Source organism: Anabrus simplex, chromosome 3 (genome assembly GCF_040414725.1).
Source record: "Anabrus simplex isolate iqAnaSimp1 chromosome 3, ASM4041472v1, whole genome shotgun sequence".
Taxonomy (NCBI): domain Eukaryota; kingdom Metazoa; phylum Arthropoda; class Insecta; order Orthoptera; family Tettigoniidae; genus Anabrus; species Anabrus simplex.
The window spans coordinates 429,471,449-429,495,789 of NC_090267.1; the positions used below are offsets into that span (position 1 = coordinate 429,471,449).

A 24,341-nucleotide genomic window follows, 5' to 3' on the forward strand; every position below is an offset into this window, starting at 1 on the left:
GGGAGTAAAGAGTGGACAGTTGGTGTGTTGGGAGATGGTGATTGTGTGGGTCTTTTTTTCTTTTCCTGGTTGTTTTTAGTTCCATTAATTGTTTCTGTAGTTTTAAATAATAAATCTCTCTTAAATCCTACAATTTTGGGGGCCTGTCAGGGATAAGGAAGGACCGAGAACTTGCCGAAATAATGATACAACGGTATGACGGAATAGGAACAGCAGATTGTGTAAGTAGACTTAAAATTTTTGCTTTTGGTGTATTATAGTTGAAGTAAAACAATGTTATTAAAGAATGAAGACTTACAGTGTTCAGATTGATGACTATGGTATTGAACTAAAGTGAAAATTGACTGGTACGTGTCAGTTAACAGTGCAAGATATAAGTAAATATGCCAGCAGCAACCCAGAAGGAAAATGCTAGGAGATATTCAGAGAATAGACAAGAATATTTCTACTTCATCTGTGTCCACTTTTAAAATCCTGCATAAATTTATATATAGCAATGAAGATGACTGACAGATGCACAAGAGGTTACAAAATTTTACAGGATTTCAGTTTTTGGAAGGTTCTCCTGAGTTATGATGACAAGGTTAAGTATGTCATTGGCAGTTTTGCTGAATGTTACTATATTAATGTAATGTATTATGTTTGAGATTTGAGGGAGATAAAGAAGAATAACAAAGCGCATTTTACAGCACCTTTTCAAATTAGAATTGCTGTCAAAACTTGAGGACAATGGGCCTGACAAAGGCGAAAGATGATGAATGCCCTATACAATGCAATTTATGCTTGAAGACTAAAGGGAATTCAAGAGAGCACAAACAAGACAATCAAATTAAGAAGAAAGTAATCCCAAAACAGAAGCATCTACAGAAGAAAGTGAAAATGAAGATGACCTGCTTATGGAGCATACCTTATCAAGAAAACAGGGAAATTCAGACTGCAGATTTGCACAGCGTTTCAAGGCTTAGAAGATTCAATAAGCACCTTTGATGGTAAAGGAGATTATCCAGTCAGAAAGTCGATTACAGAATTTGAAGAAACGGCTGTTCTGATGGAATGGGACAACATGCAGAAATGAGTATTTACTAAGAAATCATTGTCTGGCTTAGCAAAACTAATTATCCAATGTGAAACAGGTTTATCAACATGGAAGAACATAAAGAGAGCTTTGATAGAAGAGTTTGGTGTCAAGATGAGTAGTGCAGAAATCCATAGATTGTTGAGCAGGCATAAGAGGAAAGAAGGAAAATTACGAGAATAACTGCTTGTAACGAAGGAGATGGCAAATCGAGGTGAGATTGATGATGGTTCCCTGATACAGCACATTATTGATGGTATAGAAGATGATTCCGGTAGTAAAGTGATTTTGTATGGAACTGGGGACTGTAAGAAGTTTAAGGGAAAACTATGTAACTGTGAATGCATTGCTGAGAGAAGGAACTCGAAAGTTTTATGGAACACAGAAACCTATTTCAAGACACAAGGATGCTGTGGTTGTTGAAGATAAACATAGAGCGCAAAGATGTTTCAACTGTGGTGAAACAGGCCATAAATCTTCCAGTTGTCATCACAAAGCCAAGGGTCTGACGTATTTTAGATGTAATAAATTTGGTAATAAGTCGATGGAGTGCAGGGCAACAGATGTTAAGGCAGGTAGTGGCAATGCAGTTAACGCAGCCATTGGATGTAATACCAATATAAATGGTCCGTTATTGGACATTATAAATTTTCCAGCTAACTCATTCCTGGCTGCCAGCGTTTTGCCCTCGTGTGCTAGGCTGGGCTCATCAGTTGGTACCTAGCACACCTACCAAGACGCTGGCTAGTGCATACCGGGGAGGCCACTGCGTAGGCTAATTGTAACCACTGGCAGTGCCAATGCACTATGAGACACTTTGTCTCATTATCAAAAATTGATGCCTGCTTGGCCATCAGATGATTAGATGTTGATTCCCATAGGGAATCTGAAATATTTGTTCTGAATGAGTAAATTTGTAATACCAATGGGAATCAACATCTAATCATCTGATGGCCAAGCAGGCATCAATTTTTGATAATGAGACGAAGTGTCTCATAGTGCATTGGCACTGCCAGTGGTTACAATTAGCCTACGCAGTGGCCTCCCCGGTATGCACTAGCCAGCGTCTTGGTAGGTGTGCTAGGTACCAACTGATGAGCCCAGCCTAGCACACGAGGGCGAAACGCTGGCAGCCAGGAATGAGTTAGCTGGAAAATTTATAATGTCCAATAACGGACCATTTATATTGGTATTATAAATTTACTCATTCGGAACAAATATTTCAGATTCCCTATGGGAATCAACATCTAATCATCTAATCAGCCATTGGATGTGGTTAAGCCTACAAGTGATGACTACAAGCAACAGGTTGAAGAACTGATTTTGTCCTACAAACCTGCCAGAACAAGAAGTTCAGAAGTGGAGTTGACCATCACACTGAAAATGAGCAGCCGGTATTCAGCAGACCACGACGACTTGCACCTGCAGAGAAGGAAGCTGTCGACGAACAAGTGAAGAAATGGCTAAAGGAAGGAATCATTGAACTGAGCTCTTCTGGGTATGCCATTCCTGTGGTCATAGTGCAGAAGAAAGATTGCTCTCTTCGTTTGTGTATTGGCCATCGTAACATAAACATGATCATCCTAAAGGATCAGTGTGCATTGTCACTCATGGAAGATATCTCGGATAGATTGCAAAGATCAAGAATGTTCGGTACACTCGACTTAAAACATGGATTTTTTCATGTGCCAGTGGAATCTCAAAGTAGGAAATACACTGCTTTCATCACTAATACAGGTCAATTTCAGTTCCGAAAAGCACCATTTGGTCTGTGCAACTCACCGGCAGTGTTCCAACAATACATTAACTGTGTCTTCCTACCATTAGTAGCTCAAGACATAGTACTCATTTACATGACGACTTGATAATTCCTTCTAAAGAGGAAACTGAAGCATTACACCACTTAAAGATTGTACTGGATGTAGCTGAAGACTATGGCATTGAACTGAACAAAGAAAGAGGAAGGTTGAGTTCTTCAGACGTGGTGGAATCGTACAATATAAACTTCATCATGATTGACAAAGATTCTCATTTTAATTTCTTATTAACATGTGGTGGAAGATAGAGAACTCTATCCATTGCCAGAGAAAACTAAAGGTGTAATGAAATTTCCAGAACCAAGACAAGTGAAACAAGTGCGGTCTTTTCTTGGTTGAACCGGATACTTCATACCAGAATACTCTGTTATTGTGAGACCGTTATGTAATTTGCTGAAGCAAGACAGTGAATCTCAATTTTCTAAAGAACAGAGGATTTCCTCTGAAGTGTTGAACGAAGCTTTATCAGAAATCCTGTTTTTTTTTTTTTACATCCGCAATTCTTCATATGAGACCGAACTTCATACTGATGCAAGTAAGTTTGTATATGGGGCTGTGCTGATGCAGGGATTACTGGAGGACTATCAGATACATCCTGTGTATATTATATCAGCAAAAAAGGTAACACCACAAGAAGAAAAGTATCACAGTTATGAATTTGAAGTATTAGCCATCATTGTTCCATTGAATAAGTTTTGAGTGTATCTTCTGGGAATAGACTGCAGAATTATCACAGATTGTGCTGCCTTCCAAAAGACAATGCATGAGAAAGCTCTGACATCTAAGGTTCCAAGATGAGCCCTGATGTTGAAAGAGTACCGATATACCATTGAACACAGAAGTGGAACGAGGATGTGTCATGTGGATGCTCTTTTGAGTCGTCGTCCTGTTTTGTGTGCAGTTCTTGACTCTTTGGTTGCCCAAGTTAAGGAAGGCACAACAAGAAGATGAAGGTCTTAGTGCCATCAAGGAATTATGCCAGGAGCAGTCCTACAAGGATTTTATGAGTTGTGATGACATACTTTTCAAATTCTGTGAAGGTCGAGAAGTTTACATTGTACCTACTGTAAAGTCGTGCAGATATGAAATTATCTACAGTTTTCATGAGAGTGGTCATATCTCTGCCAAGAGAACAGAAGAACTCATTAAAGAGGAATAGTAATGTTTTACAATAATGTGTTCTTTGTTTAATGACCTTTATGAACTTACTTCTTTTCAGAGATGCCTTGATGTCCTGCAGGAGTTCCTTAACGTGCTAGGAGGAAGTGAGATGGGACTTTCACACTTAAGGGGGACGTGCGTGAAATACATGTGCAAATGTATTTAAAGATAAAAATTTCATTGTTCCGTATTGAAAGTATTAATGTTAAAAATTAAATAATTGAAAAAGAGGTTCAACCTATTCAATACATAAAAGAAAGGAATGTAGTGATTAAATTCTTATTTAATAGTGATTAGAAATGGGACCGGTTTCGACCCTAGTCCAGGTCATCGTCAGCCGTTCAAAACATAAAAAACAAGAAAAACAATGTATATGAAAAAGAATAAGTGAACTCTGGATCGGTATAAGATGAAATATAAATTGATGATGGGGGTAGAAATTGTGAGTCACTTGAAATAAAACAGTACGTAATATTATGAAAGGTAGTACGGCACACGCAATGATAAGTAAAGTCTCTCAATGTTTATGAATAGTGGAGAACGGTCAAATGGGTCAGCTTTCACACTCTGTCAGGCACAAAGTCACAACACTATCGAACAACATATGAAGATCCATAAATATTTTGAAGTCGCAGACGAATAGATTTACAGAAGCAAACCGCCAGCTCTCGGTGATCAGCGCGGCACATCCAAGGTCATGCCCTGTGGTCTCGAACGCCAAAGTAGAATGGAGAATATCCTGAAGGTCCAGTATTTGCCTCGGTTGCGGGAAGTTAAGTACGTATATATAGAAATATACAACGCAATTCAGTTTAATTGAATGAGTAATTGTGCTCCTGCTGAGTTCTTGGAAAACAGTTGACTTGAAAAAACAATTGTAAAGAGAAAAAAATGTAGTAAAAAGCGCAATATCGGAAAACAAATGAAAACATATATGCACAGTGCGCTATTTTTTAAATTGAAAAAATTTAGGTCATGACTGAAGTAGTCAAAGTTGGCGCAAGACAAGAGTTAAAATTTGAATGAGGAAAACTGAAATGAAGGTAGTGGTTTTTTAAAAAAAATAGAAAATGTAGCAACCCATAAAAAATATAAAAGTTATAAAATATATCAAAGACTGAACCACCCATCAATAATCAATTAAAAAACATAGGGGGATTAAAAATACGATCATAAATATAAACTTTAACATTGTAATACTCTAAATGTTTGAAAAACATCATTACCATGAGTTCGAATTATAGAAACCAACACAGATAATCCTAAAGCTCCTTCACAAACAGAAAATGTTAAAAAAACTATACTAAAATACAATTCATAATAAAAAAAATCCAAATATAAATAAAGTAACCCAAATAAACTCAACACAATAAGGTAGAAACCTTTTCTATTAAAAAAAAAAAAAACCACTACCTTCATTTCGGTTCTCCTCATTCAAATTTTAACTCTTGTCTTGCGCCAACTTCGACTACTTCAGTCATGACCTAAATATTTTCAATTTAAAAAGTAGCGCACTGTGCATATATGTTTTCATTTGTTTTCCGATATTGCGCTTTTTACTACATTTTTTCTCTTTACAATTGTTTTTTCAAGTCAGCTGTTTTCCAAGAACTCAGCAGGAGCACAATTACTCATTCAATTATACTGAATTGCGTTGTATATTTCTATATATACGTACTTAACTTCCCGCAACCGAGGCAAATACTGGACCTTCAGGATATTCTCCATTCTACTTTGGCGTTCGAGACCACAGCGCATGACCTTGGATGTGCCGCGCTGATCACCGAGAGCTGGCGGTTTGCTTCTGTAAATCTATTCGTCTGCGACTTCAAAATATTTATGGATCTTCATATGTTGTTCGATAGTGTTGTGACTTTGTGCCTGACAGAGTGTGAAAGCTGACCCATTTGACCGTTCTCCACTATTCATAAACATTGAGAGACTTTACTTATCATTGCGTGTGCCGTACTACCTTTCATAATATTACGTACTGTTTTATTTCAAGTGACTCACAATTTCTACCCCCATCATCAATTTATATTTCATCTTATACCGATCCAGAGTTCACTTATTCTTTTTCATATGCATTGTTTTTCTTGTTTTTTATGTTTTGAATGGCTGACGATGACCTGGACTAGGGTCGAAACCGGTCCCATTTCTAATCACTATTAAATAAGAATTTAATCACTACATTCCTTTCTTTTATGTATTGAATAGGTTGAACCTCTTTTTCAATTATTTAATTTTTAATGTGCAAATGTAATCATTCACCAAATCCACAATTTGTAAGGTACATAACTGAAATTCAGTACAGAGGTTGAGAATGGTTAAATGCATCTCTTCACTATTTTTCATAACTTAAGCAAAATTAAATTGAAGCGCTTTGCAATTTAAAAATTTTATGACCCCGTGATCAACAAAGGTACCATTTTCTCATACACTTTTCAACAAATTGTCAGGAAAATTGTACAGTGTAACCTCAATATGTATAGAAACAACTCCACAGAACCATATTTCAATACAATGATATTTAATTAATTTTATGTTTAATTATTTTGTAAACAGAAAAACATCCATAAAAATCAATATTATTTCTTGCATATCTCGGTGTACAGGAATTATCTTAAAATTGGCCCCGTGTATATGTTTATTATACACAGAGCAAAGGGGGTGCTAAAAATCATGGCTCTGTCTTTTCCAGTTTCTGAGAAAGGTGCACTTTAATAACGGAAATGGTGATTCTGAGAAAATGCACTTTAAAGTTGAACTTACTTTTTCCTTGCAGTTCTGTTTATTAAAAGGCTCCAAAACTGTACTGAGTGTCCTCATTTCCTTCAAGACTTATCTTTTGGTTTCTTGTTTTCTGCCTTCCTTGCTTTACCAGGTCTTCAACTGAATTTTCAGCTGCAGAGAGGTGCTGTAAATATATTTTTCTCAAGATGTCTTGAGTGAAAATTCCTACCTTAAAGCCCATTCTTTCTAATACCTACATCCTCACTAAGTTCCCGCCATTAAATACAAGAACTGTATTATAGGTTGCAATTCTGACAACTGTAGCAGATGAAAATGTGGTTTTAGGGCATCATTTCCTTACGAGTTAATTTAGAGATTAATTTGGAATTGGGTTTTGCCAAAAACACACTTGTTGAGAAGTTCAGGATCGGCCAGAAAACTGTAAGTGGGCTTGACAACATGTAGGATACATTTTGGAAGCCTCTGCTTGTGGATGTAGGAGTTATTATCCCTCTGAGCCTATAGATATTTACAGCAGCTAATGTGGCACAGTTTACGAATGGGTTGTTCATCTGTTTACACCATGTGAAAATATGTATCCCATACAGTTCTTACTTCGGACCTAACCTCATTCCTGGTTTGTTTCTCATGTCTTGCGTTCACTAACTTCCGCAAAATAAGTTTATAAGGTATTCTATACACTCTTTGTGACCATAGCATTATTGAATGATGAAAGAATCGAACACTTGCGTAAATCTCTGTCACTAGCAGAAGGCAAAACAAGAATTTATTACTTCTTCATATACAAAGCAGCTGGTTTGGTATTGTTTCTAAGATGCGGCATGCGAAACACAGTCATAGATGTATAAAACCAAAGAGTATGTATCACATCCTTCTAGATGTATCCTGTGCAAGTTTGCTTGAACGAAATCCACGGAATCGTTCTTCACCGAGCTAGTATTGTAGTAATGCTTCAGAAGTGGGCGTGGCAGTAAGGTCGCGCTATACATTTAATTACTATTTTTCAGGCAGTTCAGATGCGATTTCATCCTTGAAACTTTGGGAAAATATTGTCAATGAGTTCTACTATTAAATAAAAGATAAATTGAAAATTGACATTTTGAATATCCTTGAATATCACCTGGGTTCAGACCCCACATCCTTGGGAATTGTTGGCCAGTCACTAACCCCGTGTGCCTCTGAGGGTCACTATAGAACACAATAAACCACCTTGGGAAGTACATCAGAGAATAAAAACTTGCTTAAGAGAAAGTTGAATTTCTTAACTAAAAGCTAATTTTGTATTATGAATAAATCAACTTGCTTCTAATCACTGTCATCCATATGCCGAGCCTGTTCAGAGTCTAGAGATGAATTGTTCAGTCTCTTATCGCCTACGTTTATAATAATGTCATCCATTACTTCTTCTAACAGGCCATCCTTCTCCCAAAACTAGTTTCTTGATTGATGACATGCCTTTTGGATCCTTCCCAATGAGTTGGAGTAACAGATGCAATAGCTTTCAAGGTCATTTCCTTCACTATTTTCAATTTCAAGTCCTCCATTATGTTTTACTCCAATTCATGTGATTTTAGCCCTAGCCATTTCAATGGTGTTAAATTCACACATGTACAGAGGCAGCCATACAGTAGTATGCGGCTTTCTGAACTTTCAAAAAGCTTAAACTTCTTCATGCTTTTCGAAAAAGGATTTTTCTTTTTCTTTTGAAGCCATTCCTTCATTTCTCATTTTACAGGATATTTACTTGGTGATTTATTTTCTTGAACACTGTGATAAGGGGCATTGTGTATAACTACCACACTTTCTTTGGGCAGGTTAGGAACCAGTTTGCTAGTCAGCCACTTCTCAGAATTCATAGTGTTTATTTGCCCATGATAACCACCACTAGACAGACCTACCTTGAAGATCAACAGCACACCAGAAATAAAACCACTTTTCTAGCCAGCATGGACAGTTATCATTCTGTTTGACAGGCCTGTATTGGATGCTATGCCAGAAATATTCTCTCTGCTAACTTTCGCTAAATGTGAGATGATTATCCACCCAAGTCTCATGCATGTAAACAATATTCCTGTTTTCATCACAAAATGTTCTGATATTTTACAAATACTTGGCTCTCTAGTTAATGATCTTCAGTTGCTCAATGAATATTTTTCCTTTTGCTACCGCATCTCTCCCATTTGAACCCCATCGCATGCAACAGTCTCCTCAAAGTATGTATTCACCATTGAAAATATGTTTTCCTGAATGGCAGTTTAAAGTGTACAACTTTTTTTTTTTACCATGTAGAAGTCCCTAATAACGTGTCATCAGTCGTCTGTTGAACTCATCACATTAAAGCTTAAATTCTTCAGTTTTTTGTCGCTTTTCCCCCAAAGAACGTAAAGTTTCACTGGCAGAAACTCTTTTGGAATACTGTAGCTATGATAATTTGAACAGACATACCAGCATAAACTGCAGCATGCAGGTTGTCTTGTTGCAATATGTGTTTACGTTTACCTTGTCTAGATTCCTGATCACACAGGTTAATGATGTTCCTTTTTATTTCTCTTCCTTCACTATGAATTGTTTGTCCTCTCTTACGATGGATAGACATTATAGAAACAAGAAGTAAGGGCAAGTCACGTGAAAACACGAAAGAAATAATTTTTTTCGATTTGTTTTACGTCACACCGACACAGATAGGTCTAATGGTGACGATGGGATGGGAAAGGCCTAGGAGTGGCGAGGAAATGGGTGTGGTCATAATTAAAGTACAGCTCCAGCATTTGCCTGGTGTGAAAATGGGAAACCATCTTCAGGGCTGCCGACAGTGGGGCTCGAACCCGCTACCTCCCGGATGCAAGCTCACAGATGCACGCCCCTAACCGTACGGCCAACTCGCCCGGTCGAAAGAAATCAAACTCGATAAAACAGAACTACAAGAGTGCAGACATGACCTCATGAACTCTTTTTAAGACAGTCAAGTCAGTGCAGTGGTTGTGGCCATGAGGTCTGTGACATCCCACATTTTCAGCTGTGGTAGTGCAGTGGTTTCTATGGCAACGAGGATGTGACCATGAAAAGGACAGCTTGTTTCCCCACCTCTCGTGCACAAGCATACACGCCAGCTCCCTACAATAATTTATGTTTAGGAATCGGTACGTTCATACTATAATTTGACACCTATTGAAAACCAAATGGCTTGCAAAATCTTCCATTTCATAGACCTTCCAGTTTAAATTAGAACAGTAATATACGTAAAAGTTTATATAAAGTTTTATTGCAGCCAGTGGCCATACATAATAGAGTTTAGTAATACAATGAACTATACAGATGTACAGATACATGTTCATATATTTAATCTATGTGAATCTGATACATGGTACTTATTGAGTTGGCAAACCTTGTGATGAAACCCATGGCAAAATGAGTTCATGAGTGTCTCATTTTGTATTTATGAGGACAAAAGAGATGTTTCGAACAGAGATCGGAGTCAATTTCATTATGAAATGTCTTCAAAGTCAACGCGATCTGACAGAGGAGAGAAAACTACAGCTTGTATGTTTCAGTCTGTACGTAGCTGTACACACAGCTATAGAATTGATATGGCTGTATTAGCTGTATATCTGTTTTCGAGAGGCACAAGGCACCTTCAACATAATGTCAGATGGCAATTAAAACCTTGAATTCTAAAGGAAATTCAGAGATTCTTGTTGGATTTGATGATTGAAATATGGATCAAGACCATATATAGGCCTTTAACATAATGTTCACAATGGTATTTCATAACGATTAATGGAACTACGTTGTTTTTTGGAGGATGGAGTTATAAGATTGTGAACATTGGGCAACAATGAATGTTTCAAGGAAACTTGAAGCAACATGTCCACAAAACTTTCATTTGGAGGCAAACAAAAGTGGAAAAATGACAAGAGATCATATGAAATGCTTTTTAACTTCAGTCTTTTGTGAACTTGCAAGTGGAAAAGCCTATTGCTGTGCAATTCCTGGTTAGGTCATACAGAAAGTACCCATTTAGATAAACATTTTCCAAACAAAAATATTATACTTCAGATATTGCTACCAAAATCAACAAAACATTGCCAACCTCTTGATGTGTACTATTTGCGCAACTTTTAGTGATATTTGGTGTTACGAGGGTGAGGAGCAAGGAGGGAGCTCTCCCGGTTCCGGTAGTACTGCCAACTGTATATCAAATGAAATCTGAATTGAATCTATAATATGATTGATCGATATGAATTTTCTAAACCTTTATTATCTTAAGCCAACAACTGTGTCACACACTCATTATTTAACATTATATAACATTTTTCGATGCGAATTTTGTTCCTAGCATGAATTCTATAGTTTGGCTTTGCTGTGTAAACAACAACAGTACTAGTATGTAAATTGTACGCCAGATGTCGCACAGCGATGCATAAGCGATTCATAGTTTATGTTTCAAAAGTTGCCAATACGAATCTCGAAGATAACTGAGGTCGACCGATTCAGCACTAGGGAGCCCATGTATCACTAAAAGTTGCGTGAATAGTACTTCTTTCGGCAATATAAGCTATACACAAGAATGATCTTTGATTTTGTAAGACTATAATATAAGAAAACCACAAGTAAAGTTACATGAACAGCATTTCTTCATTAAAATTAACTCTGTGATATTCAAGTAGTTTTCTGCACCACAGTACAAGCCTGTATTGCAGTATGGTTGGCAAAAGGCAGGTTATGACATTGACATACCCATATCATCGTTTAGAAATGTAATTAGTGTGGCTTTTGTTATTGCACTGTTTGAATGTAAAAGTGATGTTGAATGTAAAAATGTGGTTTTAGTGAAATGTTTATGTTGTTTTCTTCCACTTTGCTTTAACCACTTCATTGAAACCCTACACCTGCAGTAGAACAGTAGAACAAAATAATGTGTTTTTTACATCATATTTTAATTACCGCAAGCAGAGGTTTATTAAAGAAACTATTTAAAATAGTTTATGTTGGGTCCACCTTGTCAATACACTTTAAATGATTGAAAATTACTTTATTAATTCATACATATTTCAGGAACACTATGCATTCCCTACATCAGTGATGTCTTAGAAAAGTGTGAATGCTATAACACAGGAAAAAAGCATGTTGCTGAGGGGTGTTTCTACAGAAAAAATAATAATTAGAAGTTCAATCTTGGGTTTAAAGATCCAGCAACAGACACATGTGATGTTTGACTTTCTGTAAGTCCGGTTGAAGCAAGCCTCATTACAGACACAGGAGGAACTGAAGGAAAAACTCAAGCACCATCAAGAAGAAGCTACATATCAATATCGCATAAAAAAAAAACAAGATAAGGAGTCAGTAAAGCAAGAAGAGGAAAGAAAATTGTTGTGATGATGGACCTCCAGAAATGCCTCCCAATTCAAAGTTTGAAAACCTGCCAGTCTGTACACCTCAGAATACTGTGGAGTTGTAATTTTACTAGTCACATCAATACCAGGGGTGCATCTCATTGCATCTTATGGAATGGGTCAGTGAGTGACAGAGGAGGAAATGAAATCACTTTCTACTTTGTGAAGTAGGTATTGGAGCAAATTAATCGAGGTACAGAATAACTGATAATGTGGTCAGATAACTGTGTTGCTCGTAACCAGAACTTGATTGTTGTGTCTGTCTTATATGTGGCTCTAAGTGAAGTAGTCAACTTTTGGAAAAGTTAGCCACAAGTACTTGCTTAAAGAACTCATGCACATGGAAGCAGATCACATCCATGCAATATTGTCAAAACGAAAAAGAAAGAAAAATCCAATCTGAAGAATTTTGAAATCACTGTACGAAGAGATTGTACACAGTTTATTCGAACCTGTGGCTTTTCAAAGAAACCTATGTAAGTGATAGAGATGGAGTTTGAGGATTTCAAGGACGTGGCTTAACTTTTGTGATCAAATGTTTATCCATTAATGGGAAAGAAGAAAAATGGAGAAGAATTCATGTTGTCAACATTTGTATGGAAGCAACTTAGGAAAAGCCTGGGAAAACTCTTCTACAAGACATCATTCCATGGAGAAACATTCAAATCCATTAACTTAAAAAGGAACATGAGGCAAAATATTTCTCCATCAAGGCAACTTCCTTTGATCAGAAAAGAAACAAACCTCATAACTACACAGAAGTACACGTACCTCATCAAATTATTGGAATGGATTCTGACTGTTTTCTATGATTTCTACAGGAATCTAAAAGACACTTCCACATATTGGGACAATCTAGACTTTTGATGTAGTTTATGATTCTTACTTACCTATTTCGAAGTTCAATTATTACGTTTATTTAATTTAATGAAAGGTTAATAATGGTTGTTACCCATCAGAATTTGAAGAAACAGTGGTGATGAACTTAATTTTGTTTTCTACCATTATTTCATTGCATGCTCTGACATTAATAGGAAGCAGAAGAGCAGCAGTCCTGGAGTTATCATTCAAATTGTAGAGTTGGTTTTTGAAAATATCACTTTTTGGCATTACGATGTAGAATAAGGGCCAGTTAAGAACTAGTATAAATTTTACTGAATTAGCGGCCTAACTTTTCAGGAACCTGAACAAAAGTCTCTACTAGTTTATTTGTTCTCCTGTAAAGAGTAGAAAAGTAGACATCCTCCCTTCTGCATTGGAGTACAGAATTATGTAAAGCATCTAGAGCTATGGTGCAGATGTGCTTTTCTGGGGCTTTGCTTATGTTAAAGAGCTTCTTCCATATTTTAGTTCCATTGTTATTTGCTGCTAACTGCTAAAAGTAGGGGCATTTATTGTTTGTAATCAGCTTCTTAACTTAGTTAAATATCCTGTGTTGCTTGAAGTCTTCTTTGCCTTTTGTGTTTGTACTAGCCATCATGTTTGGCGAAAATTCTTATCTCGGTCATCAGCCACGGGAAGTAAGAGACGTGAAAGTAGTGAGATTGATCGCTGATTAAAACAGATGGGAACAATGACAATAGGGTATTTGGAATGAGGAAAGGAAGGCTAAATTAGGAATAAACATGATGGTGAAGCTGTACACTTGAACTAGATTTTGTATAGGTTACCTAGGGCAATAATGGCCTGGCCATGGAGAGTCACCAAAGTTGTGATGGTTAGACAGGTTTTTTATTGAATAAATAAGAGGTGTGGAACTAAATGAGGTGACAGAGTTTGTTGTTAATAGAGGATTGTGGAGATGCTTGTTAAATTCACAGAGGCTTGCAAACTGAGCACTGAAAGGCATAACAAACGGATGGAAATATGTAAGCGTATTATTATTATTATTATTATTATTATTATTATTATTATTATTATTATTATGTCCGTTTAACTGTTGAAGTCTTAAGAATGTGCTGGGGTGCCAGATCTATTTCCCCAAAAGAGTTTTTAAAAACCCAATACTTGTAGCATTGCAGTTTACATTCAAAATAAAACTGTGATTATTTTGTTGTAGAGAATCCAAATGTGAGACAAAAACTGGGAGTTCCTATTTGAAAATTGTAAGTTGAATGCTCTTGCCATTTTTTTCTTTTTTCTTTTAGAAAGCTTACAAAATTTAGTTATATTTTAATCATTCAATGTTGGTTAATATTTCAAGCCTGGTTTGTAAGTAAATTGTCCTTACTACTCACCCTCAGGTATGCAATATGTAGGTGCATATAAAAAAATGTCAACTACTTAGGGTAAAGTTTAGAACCAGTAGAGTTGATGTTTATGGCAAACCATAGTTTTACTGTAAAACAGTATGCTAAATCAAAAAGGAATCACTGAGGGGAACCCTTGCAAATCAAATCGAATCATGGAATGAAGACTGCCCATTCAAACCAAGACATGTTTATCCCTACTGGTTTTGAATAGGAGGCATATTTTATGAAATATTTGTAACTATAATTTTTAATGGATTATCATGTTTATGTTAAGCATTACAGTATATCTGATTGTACACTTGAACATTTCTGATTTCAGGGAGAAAAGACTGTACAGAAAGATGAAATCAGAGACGAAGATAAGGGAGTACCAGTAACTGAAGAAGTTTCGTTATAGTTTTTGCCAGAAACAAAACTGAGATTGAAGCTAGAACATCTTCACTGTGGAACCTGAATCAGCATCCTAGTAACAATGTGAAACATAATTGCGATGTGTTGGTCGAGTAACGATTTGGGGAAGTGACTGCATGGAAGAACAACTCTTAACATTTTTTTAGTTTTAAACTATTTGTTCTAACATTCAAACATATTTTTTATTACATTGTTTAGAGGAGCTATTTTGTGATTCTCTAGCATACAGCAAGTGGTTTTCCCTAGAGATGTCGCTGAACATCGTTAAAATTATCCTGCTCTCTTCATAGTTTCATTTATTTAAGATCAGGTTCTCATCAGTCACTGTATGTACCAAATATATCACAGCTGAAAGTGCATGTCTTCTCTGGCCAGTCATTTTTTGAACTTAACTGATGCTAAACAACTAGGCCGAGTCCAGTTTCTCCACAAGTGTCGCCTGAACCAATTTCGTTTTTGTTTTTTGCAGAAATTGTGTATAAAATTTAGATAATAGAATCTGGTGCTCCTGACATGGCCTGTTCCTTCTTTATTAACAATTTTTAAGTGAACAATTTCTTTTTGGAGTTACCCCATCAATCTATTAGTAGACTATCTGAGCACCATAGCGGAACAAACCGACTGTGCCTAAATACTTTACAATGTATCAGATACAAACACCTTGAGTTCAACATTGTGTTTTGTTTTGCTCATTTTCTCATTCACATTGTAAAATAAGTCCCTGGTTTAAATCCTGATCAAGACAGACATTTTCAGCTAAAAGGGAATTGATTGTTGTTTATTTCTAGATTTGGAAGTATACCTAGATCCAATTTAAGGATATTTTAGTTTACCTGTTCTATTGACTTTGCCCTTCTTCTGCTGCCATAATGTTTGGCTGAACATTATTAGGCAGATCATTGAAAGAGAGTTAGTTGCCAGTCTCAATCCTATGAGTGCAATGAAAAAACATTAAACTGAGAACCGTAAGTAGAAACATGATTTGTGTAAGATATTTTTGGATCATTCATTCTTACTATTTTGTTATGTGCAGGTCATCAGGATTAATATTGATCGTCCTCCCGATCTCCTACATGTTGAACAGTGTTGTTGCACGGGTCGTGTATGTCATATTTGTGTGTTCTGCTAAATTGCTTTTGCCTTTTTTGTCATTTAGAAAGGTAACAACAAAATTTGGTTATATTTTAATTATTCAATGTCGGTTAATAGAAGAATTTGTTTTACGCCGCACCGGCACAGATAGGTATGTAGGATGCTAAATGGTTTATTTTGTCACCTATTCAATACATATATGTATCTTCAATACGGACAACAATGATTTTTATCACTTGCAACAGATAGGTCTTACGGCGACAATGGGGTAGAAAAGGACTAGGATTGGGAAGGAAGCGCCATGGTCTTAATTAAGGTTAATATTTCAAGCCTGGTTTGTAATTAAATTGCCCTTACTACTCACCCTCAAGCATGGAATATGTAGCTGCATATGAAAAAATTTCACCTCTTTAGGGTAAAGTTCAGAACCAGTAGAGTTGATGGTTATGGCAAACCATAGTTTGACTGTAAAACTGGATATGCTTAATCAAAAAGGAATTGGAGATCTATCTTTGAGTACACAGGGCAGCATTCATAGGACAAGATTTTTGTCATCACAGCAAGCTACCCCTTCAGGTTGTTGGCTTTCACATGTTGCAGGTACTAACAGTAGTGGTTGTATCTCAGCATTAAGTCAAGATGAATCTTGCGCTGTTGCTTGCCTTGTGGATACTTTATTGATGCTTTTAAGTAAAAAAGTTCATCCAATTAACCAAAGAATGTAATTTTTTGGTGCTTTTCACTTGTTTGAGGAACTAAGGAGCCAATTTTTATCACCTGGCTATTACAAGTTTTGGTGAGTATTGCAATTCTTGTAAATTTCTAGGGTCTTATCTTGTAACAAAGGCCTTTCTTGTATCAAATATTTCATTTTTCCTCTATCCACTTCAAAATCTATTTTCGATTGCACAGCACAATCAAAGCTTTTAAGAGGTGCAATTCTTTGTGTTCAGTGCTATTGAACAATATCTGACTGTCAGGCCTTGTTGAAACAGTGATCTGCCGTAGCATGTAAAAACCTGCATTGGGTCACATACACCACTTCCCGCACGGCAACCTTGTGCTGCAGTGGCTGTGATGGCTGACACACAGTCTCTGTTCTGCAGAAGAGCCATTCCGGCCAGTTGTCATGATGTCTGAACAATCTAAATTAAATCACTGAACTACTAAGGAAGATGCTAATTTGCAGTCTGACAGAAGTTGCAGCGTGTGAAAGTGGTCTAAGAACATATGCTGGAAGTGTTGGTACTGTACTGTGATGAAATTGTGGAACTATCAGATGGCGTACAGCAAAGCCAAAATGTTAGACATTTTGCTCACTGTGTACACATTACATATTCTTTGCAAATTTATGAATGACTTAGCAATGGTTTTCCCTACATGTAATATATTTACCTCTTTTCCTTTCAAAAGTATAGTCTTAAGTCTGTCGTAGACTTCAGTACAAAATATATATGATTTTGCTGGTATCCATGACAAAGTTGGTTTTATAATTATGATATTTTACACTAGAGCCCTGTCTGGTTCTTGGCTGAATGATCAGCATTGAGGCCTGTGGTTCAGAGGGTCTAAGGTTCGATTCCCAACCAGGTTGGGGATTTAAATTTCATCTGGTTAATTCCTTTGTCTTGGGGACTGGGTTTTTGTGCTCATCCCAATGCATTTCTCTTCATATACACAAAATACTACCAACACTACAGAAACGCACAATAGTGAATACATCCTGCCATGTAGCGCTGGCATCGGGAAGGGTATCTGGACGTAAAACAGAGCCAAAACCACATGTGCAACGCAGTTTGCACCTGCAATTCCACCAGGGTGTGGGAAAAGTAGAGGAAAGAGAATTACAGTAAAATCCACTTTGTCTATCTGTTAGGTCATCAGCTCAAAGGCTGGTTGGATCCTCAAATAGAACCACCAAAGGTTATGCAGTTATAGAGAAACACAAAAAAAAAAAAAAAAAAAAACCATTGGTTGTGCCAAAATGAGGCATATAAGGCAGAGTGAGGAGTGAGGTAGTTTGTCATTTCTTTCCTCACTGGGCCAAAAAGTGTTATTTCAGCATGACTGATTATATAAACAGCCCTACTTAATATAACAGTTGGACACGCTATTTGTGCTCTGAATGTCATTACTCAGCACCACCTTCACCCCAGCAGCTTTCATACTCTCATAGCCATAAAAGGGACTGTGCTGGAAGCTATATTTTGTTCTGGCCTGTGCCAAGAAACAGATGCAAAAATATAACATTCATCAAGATACGGCAGTATGTAGGAGAACCCTGTTTGTTTGGCTCCAGTGGGACAAAGTAAGTTCGAGATGACCGGAAATTAATCCGTTAATGACATATAAAACAGTGTATGTACATTTCAATGCACATTTTATCTACTTGTACAGCACAATTTACAGTACATAGCAAAAGACATATCGAAATTTTACATACATTATAAATTAACTTCAGTTACAGTACATCATTTTAGTTAACAAAACAATAGGAAATGTGAGTTTTTGCCGACGCCAGTGGAACATCCATATGGATTTTTCGTAAAAAGGATTTCGAAGTAAATTCAGGTTCACGTATCCATGCGTATTTGTCATAGATAAGCCTAACTTAAGTAGCACGGTTAAAATGGAATTTCTACACTTAGATTATTTTATTGACAACACGTCTGGCAAGCATGGTGTTTTATTGCCGAACACCTTCCATAAACTCCTATGACTTCAAATATTCAAACGAAACTACCCCAGGTGAGTTGAGTGAAAGACTCAGAATCTCACACTGACAATAAGCCAGTCTGCCTCAAGGATTCTGGGGGAGGCAAAAATTTGAAAAGAATGACTAAAAAAGTAAGAATAGCCACATACAACATAAGAACTATGAGACTAGCTGAAGATCTAGAAAGACTAGAACAAGAACTGCATGACATAAAATGGGATATTCTGGGTATTTGTGAGACTCGCCTTCAAGGAGAAAAAGCTGAGACCCTTCCATCAGGTCATGTCATCTTACATAATAATGGGGATGCTTCTACACATGCAGTTGCTATTCTTATCAATAAAAATATCGAAGAATTCATACACAAGATGATTTGTGTCTCTCTCAGAGTGATATATATAGTCCTCAAATTGAATAGTAAATTCTCCATACAAGTCATACATGTCTATGCTCCAACCAGTACTTCTGACAAAGAGGAAATGGAACAGCTGTATGAAGATATCACCAAAGTGAAAAATTCGGAAAAGACACAACTCTGTATCATCATTGGAGACTTCAATGCAAAAGTGGGTCAAAAGAAAATCGGAGACACGGAGAACATTGGTACATATGGACTAGGCAATCGAAACGAAAGAGGTGAAAGATTGCTAGAATATCTCCCAGCCGAAAATCTCTATTGCATGAATACTTTCTTTAAAAAACCCACCCAACAAAAATTGACATGGAAGAGCCCCGATGGACAAACCAAGAATGAGATAGATTTTATCCTGACCAACAAGAAGAAATATTGTACAGATGTTACTGTTCTCAACAGATTTGATATAGGAAGCGATCATAGGCTAGTTCGAGCAACCTTCACATTTGACCTCAAACTTGAACGGTCCAAAATGACAAGGGGCCACACTTTTTCCAAGAGTAGAGGACTTAGAAAAACATCAATCATCATTTCAACAAGCTCTTACCAAAAAACTTAACCCAATAGAAGATTTGAAATACTTGGGCGTGAATGAACTTAATGAGAATATTACACTCAGTATTCAAATTGCAGCAAAGATCCCATTGAAGAAAACTAATAAGAGGAGCCATCTTTCACTTAATACTATACAGCTCGTTAATGAGGAAGACAATGGACAGAGATACAGCAGAATACAAAAATCTTAACAGGACCATTCACAAGGATATAAGAAAAGATCTAAGGAAATTTAATAATAACATGATCATGCAGACAATTGAAGAAAATAAAAACATGAAGATTTTAAAGAACAACATGTCTACAGAAAGACCAAAAATTACAAAACTTAAGAACCAAAATGGAGAAATAGTCAGACAGGCAAAACATTACTGAAGTTATTAGAGATTTCTACTACAAGCTGTATACATCAACCATTAATAAACCACCCAGTGATGAACAACTAGCCCAGAATTATACACATGAAAGTAACACCGGAAGTAACCGCTGCTGAGATTAAAAATGCACTTAAACAACTCAGAAATAAAAAATCCCCTGGGGAGGATAAAATAACAAATGAAATGCTGAAATTAGGTGGAAGAGATCAACTAGAATCCATGAGAATACTCCTCAACAAGTGTATTAACTCTGGAAGAATACCAGAAAATTGGAAAAATGCTGAAGTGATACTTCTCTTCAAGAAAGGTGATAAGAAAAATTTAGAGAACTATCATCCTGTGAGTTTATCACACCTTTACAAGCTTCTGACTAAAATTGTAACCAACGGCCTCACAAGAGAACTGGATTTTTATCAACCTGCCGAGCAAGCGGGATTTCATAAAGTTCTCTCAACTGTTGAACACATCCAGACTATTCGTCGTCTTCTTGTAAAAACCACTGAGTACAACATCAAGATTCATCTGGCCTTCATTGATTATAAAAAAGCTTTTGACTCAGTGGAGATTTGGGCAATCATGAAGGCACTTCAAAATGCCTTGATAAACTCAAGGTATATAAAGCTCCTGGAAAACATTTATGATATGCAACAGTGGTAGTCAGAGTGGACGAAGACCTCATCACCAATAAAATCCCAGTTGGCAAGGAAGTTTGACAAGGTGACACAATCTCTCCAAAGCTGTTTACCCTTGCCTTGGAAGATGTATTCAAAACCCTTCATTGGGATGAAAAAGGAATAAAAATCAATGTGTTATATTTTAACCACCTGCGTTTTGCCGATGACATTGTACTCATAAGAAAATATCTAGATGAGCTAGAAAACATGATCCAAGAATTAAAAACTGCCTCTGCTAAGATTAGTTTGGAAATGAACATTAATAAAAAACGAAAATACGAAGCCCAGTCAACTACTTAAAATGGGAAACCAATATATAGAAGCTGTCGATGAGTACATCTATCTTGGACACAAGATAAAACTTGGAAAAGACAACCAACGTTCAGAAATTCCTCGCAGAATAGGTATGAGTTGGACTGCATTCCGAAAACTTAAGATTCATCCTGATCAACAAGGATGTTCCAATTAACCTGAAGACCAAGGTTTATAATACGTGCGTGCTGCCAGTTACTACTTACGGTCTGGAAACGATGACTCTGACGAAGGAAAGTGCTCACAAGCTTCAGCGAACACAACAATCCATGGAGCGACAGATGCTAGGGATTAGCCTTAGGAATAAGATCCGTTCAGAGGACATCAGGAGAAGAACGAATGTAACAGACGTCCTAGAGAGAGTAGGAAGACTAAAATGGCAATGGGTAGGACACGTAGCTCGACAAGACTACAACAGGTGGACCTCTAGGATTGTTCACTGAAGACCATGGGAACATGAGAGAGGCATTGGAAGACCCTAGAAGAGATGGTTCGATGACATAAAGCTGTTGGCTGGAACACACTGGTTCCAATTGGCTCAAGACCGAAGACGATGGAAGCATGTGGAAGAGGCCTATATCCAGCAGTGGATTCAAATAGGCTAGAAAAGAAGAAGAAGAAGAATTGACAAAACAAAAATCTTTAATTCTAAAATGATTCATTTTAATTAAAACTAATGGTAATTTTAGAATAATTATCATAGAATTAAAAAAAACAATGTTTTTTCATTGAAATCCCCTTAAATTTAAATAGATTTAAAACAATTAAGATGAGTTTATGTAGAAATATAATTTGTGTAATCTGTCTATATAAGTGTGGTTCTGCTGTATTTGATATTTGATTTTCTCAATTAGCCTCCGTGGCTCAGGCGGCAGCGCGCCGGCCTCTCACTGCTGAATACCGTGGTTCAAATCCCGGTCACCTCATGTGAGATTTGTGGTGGACAAAGCGGAGGCAGGAGAGGTTTTTCTCTGGGTACTCTGGTTTTCCCTGTCATATTTTATTCCCGCAACACTCTCCATTAACATTTCATTTCATGTGTCAGTCACTTATCATTGCCCCAGAGGAGTGCGACAGGCTTCGGCAGCTGGCACATTTCCTATCCTCGCTGCTAGATGGGGGCTTCATTCATTCCGTTCCTGACCCGGTCAAATGACTGGAAACAGGCTGTGAATTTTCATTTCATTTCTTCAATTACAGTTGTGACCATGCATACTATATCAACTCCTTGAAGTGGTCATCACTTGTACAATGGAATTAGACTTAGTGTTGATGAGCAGCTATTTGCCCTGGATATTTTTCTTTCTTGTTAGCTTACTGTTGTCAAGTACTGTACTTGTTGTTGGCATCATTGGGTATTATTTAAGAATTAATGTTGTTTTCAAACAATTTAAACTTTAATCACACACTGTATAATATTTCATTATTAATATCACAGAATATCACACATTATTTATATCACTAGTACTGTGGTCTCATCTAGTGTTATACATACAGTAAATACTTCATTATGGACTGTCATGCTGTTCAGTGCTTTCAGAAACAACTTCCAGTTATTATGGCATTGCTAACTCAGGTGCATCTTGACCGCTGCTTTGGATTCTGTGTGTAATTTATATAAAATTTGCTTATAAATTAAATTACAGTTACCAAAACACTGAGAAACATTATATTCAAATTTTGTTCAGTATGTGTATATTCAAACAAACTTCTGGACGTAGATAAGCATCAGTGTAATGTAATATGTTTATAATAACTCTATATAAATGGATGAATCAATCTCCTGTTTTCTGAATCACGTATAACTTCAAATTAATTATTTTGCAGTTTTTCTTTCTGTTTTTTAGCAATAGTTAATGAGACTAGTTAATTAAATAAAATATAGAGTTATCAATCCTAAGTACTTGATTTTGGCATCACTGGGTTTTATTTAGGAATTAATTTTGTTTTTAATCAATTTAATTTAAACTCGGATCACACACAATACAATATTATTGATATCATAGCTAAACTGTATACATACAGTAACTACCTCATTACTGACTATCATGCCTTTCAGTGTTCAGTCTGCAAGCCTCTGGGAATGAAGCACTTCTAAAAACTTCTTTTTGTGCTAGCACTGTGATCTCATCTAATGTTATACTTGGTATCAGGAAATTGTTAATAACCAATGTTGCTTAAGTCTCCTGTCTCTTTGACCCTTGTTGACCTCGTCCATTTTTCCCCTAAATAACCTATTCTCCTCTATTTATCTCATGTGATCCCAGCATCGAATCTGGTTCTTTCCCAGGTCACCTATCTCCTCATTACTAATGTGTCCTGCTATTGTTTCTGCTTCTTAGAACCTGCATTCATTCTCACTACTTTTTTGTCTGTTACCTCCATCTTATGACTACAAGCGAAAGTATATGTTATGGAAACTGCACAAGTGTAGGTGTGATTGCATTTGATTGTTGGCTGTGTTTTTCTTGCCATGTAGCTGTTAGCTTGTTTTGGGAGATTGTGGGTTTGAATTTCACTGTTTGCAGCCCAAGAGATGTGTTTTGTAGTTTCCCATTTTCACACCAGGCAAATGTTGGTTGTTCTACCTTAATTAACCCTTTGTGAGTGTCGGTCATTTAAGACCGTAGGCGGAAAAGAAAATAAAAAATAAAAATGCACGCAAAATTTTGGGAAATTTACTAAAACCATGAAAATATGCCTAAATATACCACATACCTTGCTTAGGAGTGGAAATCCAAATTTGAAGCGGTTTGAAGGCAAAATAAAAATCGTAAAATCATTTTTTCATTGGAAGAACGGCACAAGGCACACTCCATTTTATGATGTGACAGTGGTTAACTTGAAGTACACTGAAGTCCGCTGTTATGAAATATATGTACAAAAACTACTTTCAATTATATTTTGGTTTAATTTTTGTCTTTGTCCATCAAAAAGTGAAAAAAAAAAAAAATCTGTCAGAAAATAGTCAAAGCAGTTGAACCTATGCTATACACAAATAATACCCTGAATTTGTAAGTGTCAAGCTTATGGATCCTCAAAACTCCAGTAAATGCCTTTATGTCACGCAATGTTGGGTGATGCCAATTTCTCATTCTGCTGTTTTTTGTGGTCGGTGTTGCCTGTACTTTCCTTTAGTCCCCATGTAATTTAGTTTCACTGAGAATATCATAAAATATTTAGTCATCAAGAAATGATGAAAATATTCTACAGGGGGCATATCAGTATCAAAGGGTGATGGTAATATTGGCCCGTGATCAATATTATGAACGGGAATAATATTTGTTGGCCCAGGGTCGCTATTACTCACGTCCGTCCAGTCGTCCGCTCTGTCGCT

General features: G+C 36.6%; 1 protein-coding gene across 3 annotated transcripts in view; it reads left to right on the top strand.

Annotated features, from left to right (window-relative positions):
• LOC136866462 (protein cereblon) overlaps window positions 1-24,341 on the top strand; it is an 88,790-nt gene that overhangs the window by 34,586 nt on the left and 29,863 nt on the right. The window contains exons 2-3 of one of the 3 annotated variants that reach the window (XR_010859551.2): window positions 14,260-14,305; window positions 14,772-15,828. The exons of 1 other annotated variant lie outside the window; for it this stretch is intronic. The gene's annotated coding sequence lies outside the window, so the exon portion shown is untranslated. The remainder of the gene's footprint in view (window positions 1-14,259; window positions 14,306-14,771; window positions 15,829-24,341) is intronic. One more of the 3 variants, XR_010859550.2, reaches the window with a different exon arrangement.